Source organism: Gossypium arboreum, chromosome 10 (genome assembly GCF_025698485.1).
Source record: "Gossypium arboreum isolate Shixiya-1 chromosome 10, ASM2569848v2, whole genome shotgun sequence".
In the NCBI taxonomy this organism is placed as follows: domain Eukaryota; kingdom Viridiplantae; phylum Streptophyta; class Magnoliopsida; order Malvales; family Malvaceae; genus Gossypium; species Gossypium arboreum.
Genome location: NC_069079.1, coordinates 7,293,609 through 7,303,780, shown reverse-complemented (window position 1 = coordinate 7,303,780; position 10,172 = coordinate 7,293,609). Strand labels below are relative to the sequence as shown.

The 10,172-nt window shown below is 30.7% G+C and overlaps 1 pseudogene; it reads left to right on the top strand.

Moving 5' to 3' along the window:
* Positions 1-3,313: 3,313 nt before the first annotated feature.
* On the top strand, positions 3,314-9,315 carry LOC108487746 (ubiquitin carboxyl-terminal hydrolase 6-like; annotated as a pseudogene).
* Positions 9,316-10,172: the final 857 nt, after the last annotated feature.

Sequence of the window (10,172 nt, the reverse complement as noted above, 5' to 3'; positions counted from 1 at the left end):
TTGTTGATTTATAAAAATATTATTACAATTTATATTTTTAATTGAATTGAGATTCATTTAATAATCAACACATTCTAAATAGTAATATAAATTATAAATAAATATATTATTAACTTTTTTATCGAAAATACAAATTTTTATATTTTTCCTCTTAGAAAAGTATAAATTATTTTAAATAAAAATATAAAATATAAATAAATATGTATGATTGATACAATCAACGAATTTCGTTACGTACGAAACCATGTTTATAAATAAAATTTGTTCTACTTTCTTTGATAGCAGTGGCACTAATAATGGTTCAGTTTGTTTTCAAGTGTGGATGTTTTATTGGTTGCAGTTTTAGTAATTTTAGTTCTAGTGTTTCCTTCTTCTTTTTTAGTTTCATTTTCAGAAATTTACTGAGGAGATTGTGTCATTTAGGGACTGATTTTATTCACCACCAATGTTGAATGGTGTTTTGAGATCTCCTCCACTGGGTTTTTCATGAATCCTCAACATAACAACCACTAGTCTTATAGGTTTAGAATTCTAGTTAACTTAATTATTGCAAAGTCATTGAAAATAAAGTAAAAACAAATTGAACAACGGAAGAATAACGAAAGAGCAACAAAAGAATTAAGTAAATGCTCTCAAATCTATTTTTTAAATTAAGAATCGAATAAATGAGATTATTGCAAATAAGGGGAAATGTTTATATTTATAGTTAAACTCCCCTAATTCAACGGTACATATTAACGTCTATCTATAAGGCGAGAGTCTTAAGAATTTAAACTCTATACATCTTTTATCTCTTATGGTCTATAATAATTACCTTGATAATTCTAATTTTACTAGAGTGTTTGGGTGACTAATACTTCAAGTAAATAAATTTCTTCATGTGTCTCACAAATTGGTCCAATTTGAGAGATTCAAATGAGTCACATTTAATCAGTTGACGTCTATAGATATTATGTATGCAATGGTCACAAACTTTGATCCGCTAGGCATGACACTAAAATGATAACTACATATATTTGGATATCATTTTCATTGTGATTTTTTTATCTACAACTTTTACTTAACTATTATTACTTACAAACTATGTCATAATGATTGTATTTATTCAAATAAATTATTAAATATTAGTTTATAAATAAAATAATTTTATTATTTAATATATATTTTTGATACATTGATTTTATTATTTGATATATAATTCTATAATTTAAATTTCTCATTTAAAATAATAATTAATAGCATAATTGGGTAAGAATAATAGTGGATATTTACAATTTTTGCAAAATTAGAATTAATTTTTATTCGTTTTAAAATTGAGTAAAACTATTCAAATCCAATTTAATTAAAACATAAGATAAATATCTGAATCCCTTAAATAATGGTATTTAGCAACTATAAAAATATTTTATAAATTAAAAATTAAAATGTAAAGTGAATAATAGATATAGATATCGAATTCATATTCAAAACTACAATTAATTTTAATAATAAATATTTGAGACTTAACATTTGCATTTACTTTAAATATGTGGTGTATAATAATTAAAATATTATCTAAATTTATAATATTTGAAATAAGAAAATCAAATATTATAAATATTTAAATTCACGCTATTTAATTTTTATTGCCCCCTACTTTTTATAGCGTAGAATTAACAACTTTTGTTTAAAAAATGAAATGGTTTAGATTTTTTAAAAGTAATTTAGGTTTTATTAGTAAATATTTGGCTAAATTATACTTAAGTTGATTTTGGTTGCTCATTTTCAAAAAGTTACAAAATAATTATTAAGTTATTTAAAATCTTCATTCAAGTCACTAGGTTTTTGAAATTATTGTTATATGACCTTCTTTGTTAGAGGCAAAGCCGTAAATTTTTTTAGATGACCGAAATTAAATTTTAATTTTTAATAGCCTATATCTTTATAAATTTTAAAGGATTAAATTAAATTTTTATCATTTTAGGGGGCCAAAGTGTAATTTTATTTTTACTAATTTAAAATTTTAAAAATTTTAAAAGGCCTAAATGGATAATTTTTCATTTTGAAGGGAGACCAGAGCCCTGCTAGTCCCCTAAATATTCCACTGTTCTTTTTTTATATCACCTGTACCGATCAAAATCACTTCTCCTTTTCGATAGTTCAATTTTTTTTTCAATTAAGTCACGAATCTACGAACTAAAATTTAAATAATTTTCTTCTCTAGTCTTTGACACTGATTATTAGATTTACTTGGAACAAAGGTATATTTTTCTACTTGTTGATTGGTATTGATCTATCATACCAATTGTTAAATTGTTGTCTAGAGTTAGCTAGTCAAACTTTAAAAAAAAAAATTTATAGTTCAGTGACTTAAATAAAAAATTTCAAATAATTAGTAACTTAAATCAAAAATTTTAAAAAATTCAGTGATCATTTTATAATTTTTTAAAGTTACATTACCAAATTTAGTAACTCTAAATGAAGTTTATCCTTAACATTTAACGGTAAGGTCATCCTCGTACTCGTATCCATCCATCGCTACCGGATAATAACCCGAACCGAGAAGAACCGGCTCCGGAGACGTTTTCTCTGTAGGAAAAGAAAACAAAATATCGATTACCGAATAACTAAAATACTTTTTCGGTTGATCCCCCACTGTATTCCAATCATGTTAACAGATTCTCCAGTCTAATAAATTTCTTTGCTGATTTTTTCCACTTCCGTTCATAGTTAACGTTTCATTTAAATGTTACTTAGAAGGGGTTTTCATTTCTGGTCTAATATTATTTTTGTTGATTAATTGAAATGTTAGAGTCTTTTGTTGGATTCCATTTTGGATTTTGTAATACGGGTGTTCTTGGTCTTCCCATTTTTTTTCTGCTTTCCTTTTTTGGGTGATTCGATTTTGTTGGTCCCTGTTTGCTCCTGCATCCGATTCTGTTGTTCCATGTTTGGGGTTATACCAAAGAACGAAACCAATGTGGGTTCCGGGTTCCCTTGTCTCAGCATTTAGATTTGAGGGGTTTTATATTCATTTGTCTTTTTACAGTTGTGTACATAGTGGAAGTAAAATATTGAGATGTGACATTAAAAGCAATTGATTTTGGTGCCTATATTGCAATAATTTTTTTTTTTTAAACTTTAGGTAGCCATTTAACATTTAAGAAGATTCGATTTTTTAACTCTATGGACCAGGTTTTACTCAGACTGAGTTTCAAATCGTAAAAGTAGCTAAGAATTATCAAATTTATGGGAAATTTATGTACTAATATTGACTAAAGGTGAAACTTTGAACTAAATTCAAATTCAAAGCTTTATGTTGTAAAATGTAGCAATGGTTTTGAGCGGTGGTTAGTTAGAGAAGGAATAAGTTGTCACCATGACAATTTGTCTGTTCCATGATGCCCTTTTTTTTTATTTGATATTGTAATGATTTTGGACTCTTAAGAATATTGTTTGAATGTTGTAGTTAGTGTGAAACGGCAAAAGCAGATCTTCAAGTCTGTGGAAATTGACACCAGGCAGCCTCCATATGTTTTCAAGTGCCAGTTATATGATCTCACTGGAGTACCTCCTGAAAGGCAGAAGATTATGGTTAAAGGTGGCTTATTGAAGGTAGTAGAAGGGTTTATCTAAAATAGCTAGAAAAATTGCTTGATTAGGTGCTTTAACTCTTATGTGCAAAGACTACCAATATTTTCCTTCATTTGTCAGCACATGGTTTTCTACTAACCTATTTTGAGTAGGATTGACAAATTTAACTTGTTCTATGGCAATGTAGGTGATGCAGATTGGTCAACAGTTGGAGTAAAACAGGTGAAGACTCTTGATAGCATTTACTAGTATCTGCCTTCTTCTCTTGCCGTGCACAGTTGCCTAATGAACATGTGGTGCCTTGATCCAAAATGTTTTTGCAGGGTCAAAAATTGATGATGATAGGCACAGCTGATGAGATTGTTAAGGCCCCAGAAAAGGGCCCTGTTTTCACGGAAGATCTTGAAGAAGAAGAACAAGTGATATCTTTGGTTAGTGCCTATTTCATTCCCTGCTTTTACTACCACTTTTCGTGCTCTTTTTCTTTTTAACTGAAAAATATGTTCTTGCACCGTGACTAATAAACAAAAAGAAAGGGTATTACTCTAGTATGCCTTAGTTTTATGGGTGCAATTTGATTTCATTGCATGTCCACCTTGTATCAAGTAGTTGGCTTACATGTGAAATATGCACTAGTCTAGTGTTTGATGTATTTCCATCGATCTCAGAGAACATGAGGAATATATAAAAATCATTGAGTCTAGTGTTTGATGTATTTCCATCGATCTCAGAGAACATGAGGAATATATAAAAATCATTGAGATTGTTAGTCGACATGTATCCTTTTAAAGATGTAAAGTTTATTATGGGGCCTATTTAAGATGTACCAAGAGATTTGGATGAAATCATTCTCTAAGTTGTTTATAGCTTTTCCTTGCTTTCCCTCAAAACACTGCAACAAAGGAACTCTTTCTTCATAATAAACAAATATTAGTGGATTTGACTATACTTGTATTAACATATGGTTGCACATTTGGTAACTATTCTTATTCTCAAATTATGCGGGCCCAAGTGTCCGTTGTTTGACCTGAGTCCTGAAGTATATTGGAAGTATTTGTCATTCCTTTTTGTTGTGTTAGGGATCAGGGGGAAGGGATATGTTTTTCATTATCTTTTGTTTGTACAATTTTAATTAACTGAAGTCCTAATCTACTTAGTGGGTTCACTCGTAATCTTTGTAATTTGTTCCCTCTTCATTAGCCTTGCAACGTAGGACTCTTACCTAGTTAATTTCTGTTCTTTCAGGGTCACAGTGCTGGGCTATTTAATCTAGGAAATACTTGCTACATGAATTCCACTGTACAATGTCTGCACTCTGTTCCTGAGTTGAAGTCTGCTTTGTTTAAGTAAGTTTTTTGTCTGTACCTGACAACACATTATATGATAAGCTGGAAATATATTTCTATGATTTCTGTATGATGCAGATCGAATATACTTTGTTTTAGTTGTGATCAGGCATTCACATTCTGGAAGAAGCAATGATTTGGATCAGACTTCTCATATGTTGACAGTTGCAACTCGTGACTTATTTAATGAGCTTGATAAAAGTGTCAAGCCAGTTGCGCCAATGCAATTTTGGATGGTTTGTTCCCTTTTTCCCTGTCACACATAATTTGAAACTTTATGTTCTCTCTGATTTGTGAAGCTAACAGGATTTCTCTATAGGGAAGAAACATATCTGCAAGAGTTTAGGTAAAATTCTAGAATACAGTGTGCAAATTTTGTGGGTAGATGAATCTGCTGCATTTTGATATTTACATAAGGTGAAGTTCATGGAAGTAGTATAATACTGTGCCTTGTCTTCTTTTAACTAGTGCCTTGTCAACTAGTCCTGGAGCTTTATGGAAATATTTTCTGTTCTATTGTGAACAGAGTTGTTTCTCTGTTCTTCAAAATTCGTTAATAGCTTCTCTTATTTCTCTATTTTGTTGCTATATGGAACTTAGTTGGAGAACTTCTTACTTTTATGTATCTTGGCTGCAGGTATTGCTTATAAAGCACCCTCGATTCAGCCGGTCACATAATGGTGTCTTCATGCAGCAGATTTTTTTTTTTTAAAAAAAAAAATTATATACATTACCTAATACTCTTCTGGTTTTGCATTTGTTTATATGCCAATGTATCTTTTGGAATATTCTACAGGACACTGAAGAATGTTGGATACAACTTTTATACACCCTTTCTCAGTCTCTTCGATCACCTGGTTCCAGGTAGTTTTCTTCTTTGTTGCTTACATCACTATTATTATTATAATGACAGTGTTATCTTGCATAGTTCTTTTGGTACTACAACACTTTACTGGCATGTATCTTCTTATTTTATTAACCAACATCAATGTAGAAAAATATTACTAATATCTTTTTTTCTCTTTACAGTGCAAATGTTTTACAGTGCAAATGATGATACTGTAAAGGAAATGTTTTACAGTGCAAATGTTGATACTGTAAAGGACCTTTTTGGTACCAAAATTGCAAGCAGGTAGATATCTACAGATTTGATTATTTTGTCTTTATTTTTGTTTAATGATGACAGTATCAAGTAACATGGTTTATATAAGCCAGCGTCATGTTCTGCAACTGTTGAATGATTGTTGGTGCCAGTCATTCAAGAAATACAGATAAAAAGAAACCACCTGTACGCTAAGAGGAGAAAATATAAAGTCGATCAAATTTCAACCTAGACTACACTAGTATAACCTGAATATTCCTCGTCTTTTTCATGCCTACATCAAAATAGTTTATGCAGTTTCTAAGTCCTGTTAACTTTAGGATTGTTCTGTTCTTTATTTTGTTTATGTTACTCTTGGGACAATTATCTACCTAATATTTGGCCAGTTTGTCTATATGTCCCTAGTTTTTGTATAACCTAGCAATGCATTGTACAATTCACAAATTTTCTTCTGCACATTTCTATCTTATTTGTACTTGACAATTTACCCTTTTGTATTATGAACCTGTGTGCAACCACTAGGATTCATTGCCAAGAGAGCGGTGAAGAAAGTTTTGAGACAGAATCAATTTATTCTCTAAAATGCCATATTTCACAGGAAGTGAACCATTTGCACGAAGGTCTAAAACATGTAAGTTATCTCAACTATCTTCTTCCCTATTCTATTATGATTAAGTATATTGATTCCTGCAAGCAATGTTTTTTTTCGATAGTCTCACTTGTCAACTTTGTGCCCAAATGGGAAAAAGGAATCAAGTTTGGGACGGATATTATGTTCAATGCTCTTGCTGCTGATTGGATTTCTAATCTGCACTGGTTTAGCTTTTTAAAAATAATAATAATAAAGAAAACAAATAACAAATTTACAATATTGGAATTATTTAACCATTCTCCAGTGAGGGGTTTATCCTGGCCGCTTTGCCATGCATGTCAAACTACAAATCAATTTTAGCTTCTTTTATTGTTCACCGTTTAATAGCTTCATCATTAATGAGATGAAGAATATTGTTCTTAATCCATTGATAGTGGACAGGATTAATAAGGCCTTTATAATTAGGGTTTGAAATCAGAATTGGAAAAAGCTTCTCCTGCCCTGGGGCACAGTGCAATTTACTTCAAAGAGTCCCAGATTAATGATTTGCCAAGGTAATGGATTCTTTATTGTCCTCTCTCTCTCTCTATATATAAATATACACACATATTCATATTTTGTACTTTTGTACCATAGTCTGCTAAAATATCATGTGGCATTTCTTTCACTGATGTGGATGCCATTTTATGTTTTGATATTTCATAACTTCCATGTTTCCATCCATCTTTTTGAAGAGAAAATTGTTTGATAACTCCTTTGTTTTTGTATGAATTCTGAAGGTACTTGACTATTCAGTTTGTGCGTTTTTCTGGAAGAGGGAGTCGAGTCAAAAGGATAAGATATTGCGGGTATGCAAATCTTATTCTCCAACTTGGCATGCATGTTTTCACAAATAATTAATTATTGTTGTTTAACCAGCTGGGGATGACTTAGTAAAGGCTAAAAAAATTGAGACCCTTATTATAGCTTTGTTCTAGAAAAAGCACCTGCACTACATGGCAGGTCTACTATTATAAAATATATATAAAAATTATTTTTGATTTAATATTAGAAAGTACTCTTCATGCTGTTATGATATCGTTTCTTTTCTGTTAAGTGTTTACAAATGTGTATCTTCAAAAATTCAAGCAGTTAATAGAAAATTATTAAACACCTCAATTTAACTCAGAGAGTATAAATAAATTTCTTAGTGTTACTAAGTTTTAATCTCTTATTATATGTTATATGCAATTATTGGTAGTTTTGTGATGCTTATAATATGTTCTTTTAATAACTTTGAAATAGATGAAAATACCTTTAGACACCTCACACCTTTAATCTTATCATCGGACACTTATTAGATTCCTTATGTATGTACCTAGGAATCAAGATATTTATGGACTATATATTACATGAATTCTTTCCCTTTTTCAGAAAGTGGATTATCCACTGGAGTTGGATGTTTATGATTTGTGTTCAGATGAACTTCGCTAATGATTGGAAGGTCCTCGCCAGGTAGTCATTTTTGCCTTGTCTGGATGAAATACTGAATTTCAATTTTGCAATCATTGACCAACTTTCACTTGGTATGCAACTTTTAGCTTCTGAGGGATGATGAAGGTAAAAAGCTTGGTTCGAAAGCTAATGAGAAGAGCTCTGGCTCAAAAGATGGTGATGTCAAGATGACTGATGCAGAGGTGTGAGATCACATGATTTAGCTATAAGCGCAAACACAAATGTCAATCCTGCATAGTTGTGCTTGAATGGTTCTTTTTATCTTATGCATGCAGGGGTCATCAAATGCAGGTGGAGAATCATCTGCTACTACATCTCAGGAAGGTAAAAGACTCTTTATGACCTGATCTTTTGTCTGCCTGACCTGTTTGTGTTTGCAGTTTACTCCCCGGTCCAGATGCTTATATATGCTATATATAGATATACTACGAAATGGTTGCGATGAAAATAGATTTCCTCTTTTACTTGGTATCTGATGATTAAATTTGAGATTATTTGAGTTTCTAAAGCCCATTTTACAGGGCAATTTCCTTAATAGGGAAGCTCTTGAATAACTACTTTGAAATTGTACACCATAGCTATTCTCTGTAAAGATACAATTATATTCCTCCAATAATAAATGAGATACTTTAGAAAATAGTTGACAGATTGACTTCTCACTTTGTTTTTTTAGCGGTTCCCTCTGACAAGGAAACAAGTTTAACTGGGATTTATGATTTGGCTGCTGTGCTGACCCACAAAGGCCGAAGTGCCGATTTTGGGCATTATGTCGCTTGGGTCAAGCAAGAAAATGGTCAGTTTTCTGGAAATAGTTTTATTGGGACTTTATTTCTATGCCATTTGGTTTATGTATTTATGGTTGTACTATATGTAATAATTGTCCCTAATCACAGGGAAGTGGATTGAATTTGATGACGATAACCATATTCCACAGCAGGAGGAAGACATCGTTAAACTGTCTGGAGGAGGTAATCTCGACCTGACTTTAATAAAATCCTAACCTGCCGTGCTTATTAGCCAACAAGTACTGCTGTTCTTTTATTTTGAATTGACAATTCATTTCATCGACTCACTCGTGTTGTTCTTTTAACTGGGATCTTTTTTCCTTCTGTTTTCGGTTTTAGGTGTATAAGGCTTGTACTGTTTCAATATAAACTTGTTCCAGTAACGTGGTTTATTTCTAATCTCGTTTTTTACATTAAATTAAACAGGTAACCTTGTTTTATATATCTCAGAGTTCTGAAGTGACCAAAATAGTTTTTACAGAATGATATGATGTACCTTTTATACATCATCATCATCATCTTCACCACTTGTTTTCAAAGTTGTAGGCTGAAATATAACGTACGGTGACGATTGGTGCGGGGCCTCTGATTTTTGTGAGAAATTGTTATAATGTTTCAACTCTTTGAATAATTCAATTGACTTGACTCAGATTTAAATGATTATAAATACAAAGTTAAAACAGTATAAGTATAACTAGTAACAAAATTCACCCTCCTTTCTGGGCTAACAAACAATTTTCGAGCTGGTGGGAAGAAGATGGGGAAATTATCGAGTCCAGGATTAGTATAGAAGTATGATAAACTTGAGGGACTATTATGAGAATATTTCATTTCATAAATTTGAGCATGTATATGGAAGTTGAGAGTAAGAAATGACTTGAATGCCATTTTGAAATTATAGTTAAAAATAACGATATTTTTAAATAAAAAATTATTTTATTTTTATAACTGCAATTATCTTAAAATTATTTTATTTTTATAACAAAATGCCATGTGGATTTGACTTATTTTGCTAAATAATGTTGCATTTGATTTGATCTAATTCATTAGATAATACAAAACTAGTGCATCCCCAAAAATTTTAAGATAATACACTATTCACTTTTTAATTTTTTATGATTACTTTTTTTAAATTTTAATAACTTAAATAATAAAATAATGTAACTTAATATTTCAAGAAAACAACCTATTAAAATATAATTTTAAAATGAACAGACCATATCAATAAATTTGATAAAGTTCATGGGTCATTTATAATTTTGGGACATAACTGGATGCTG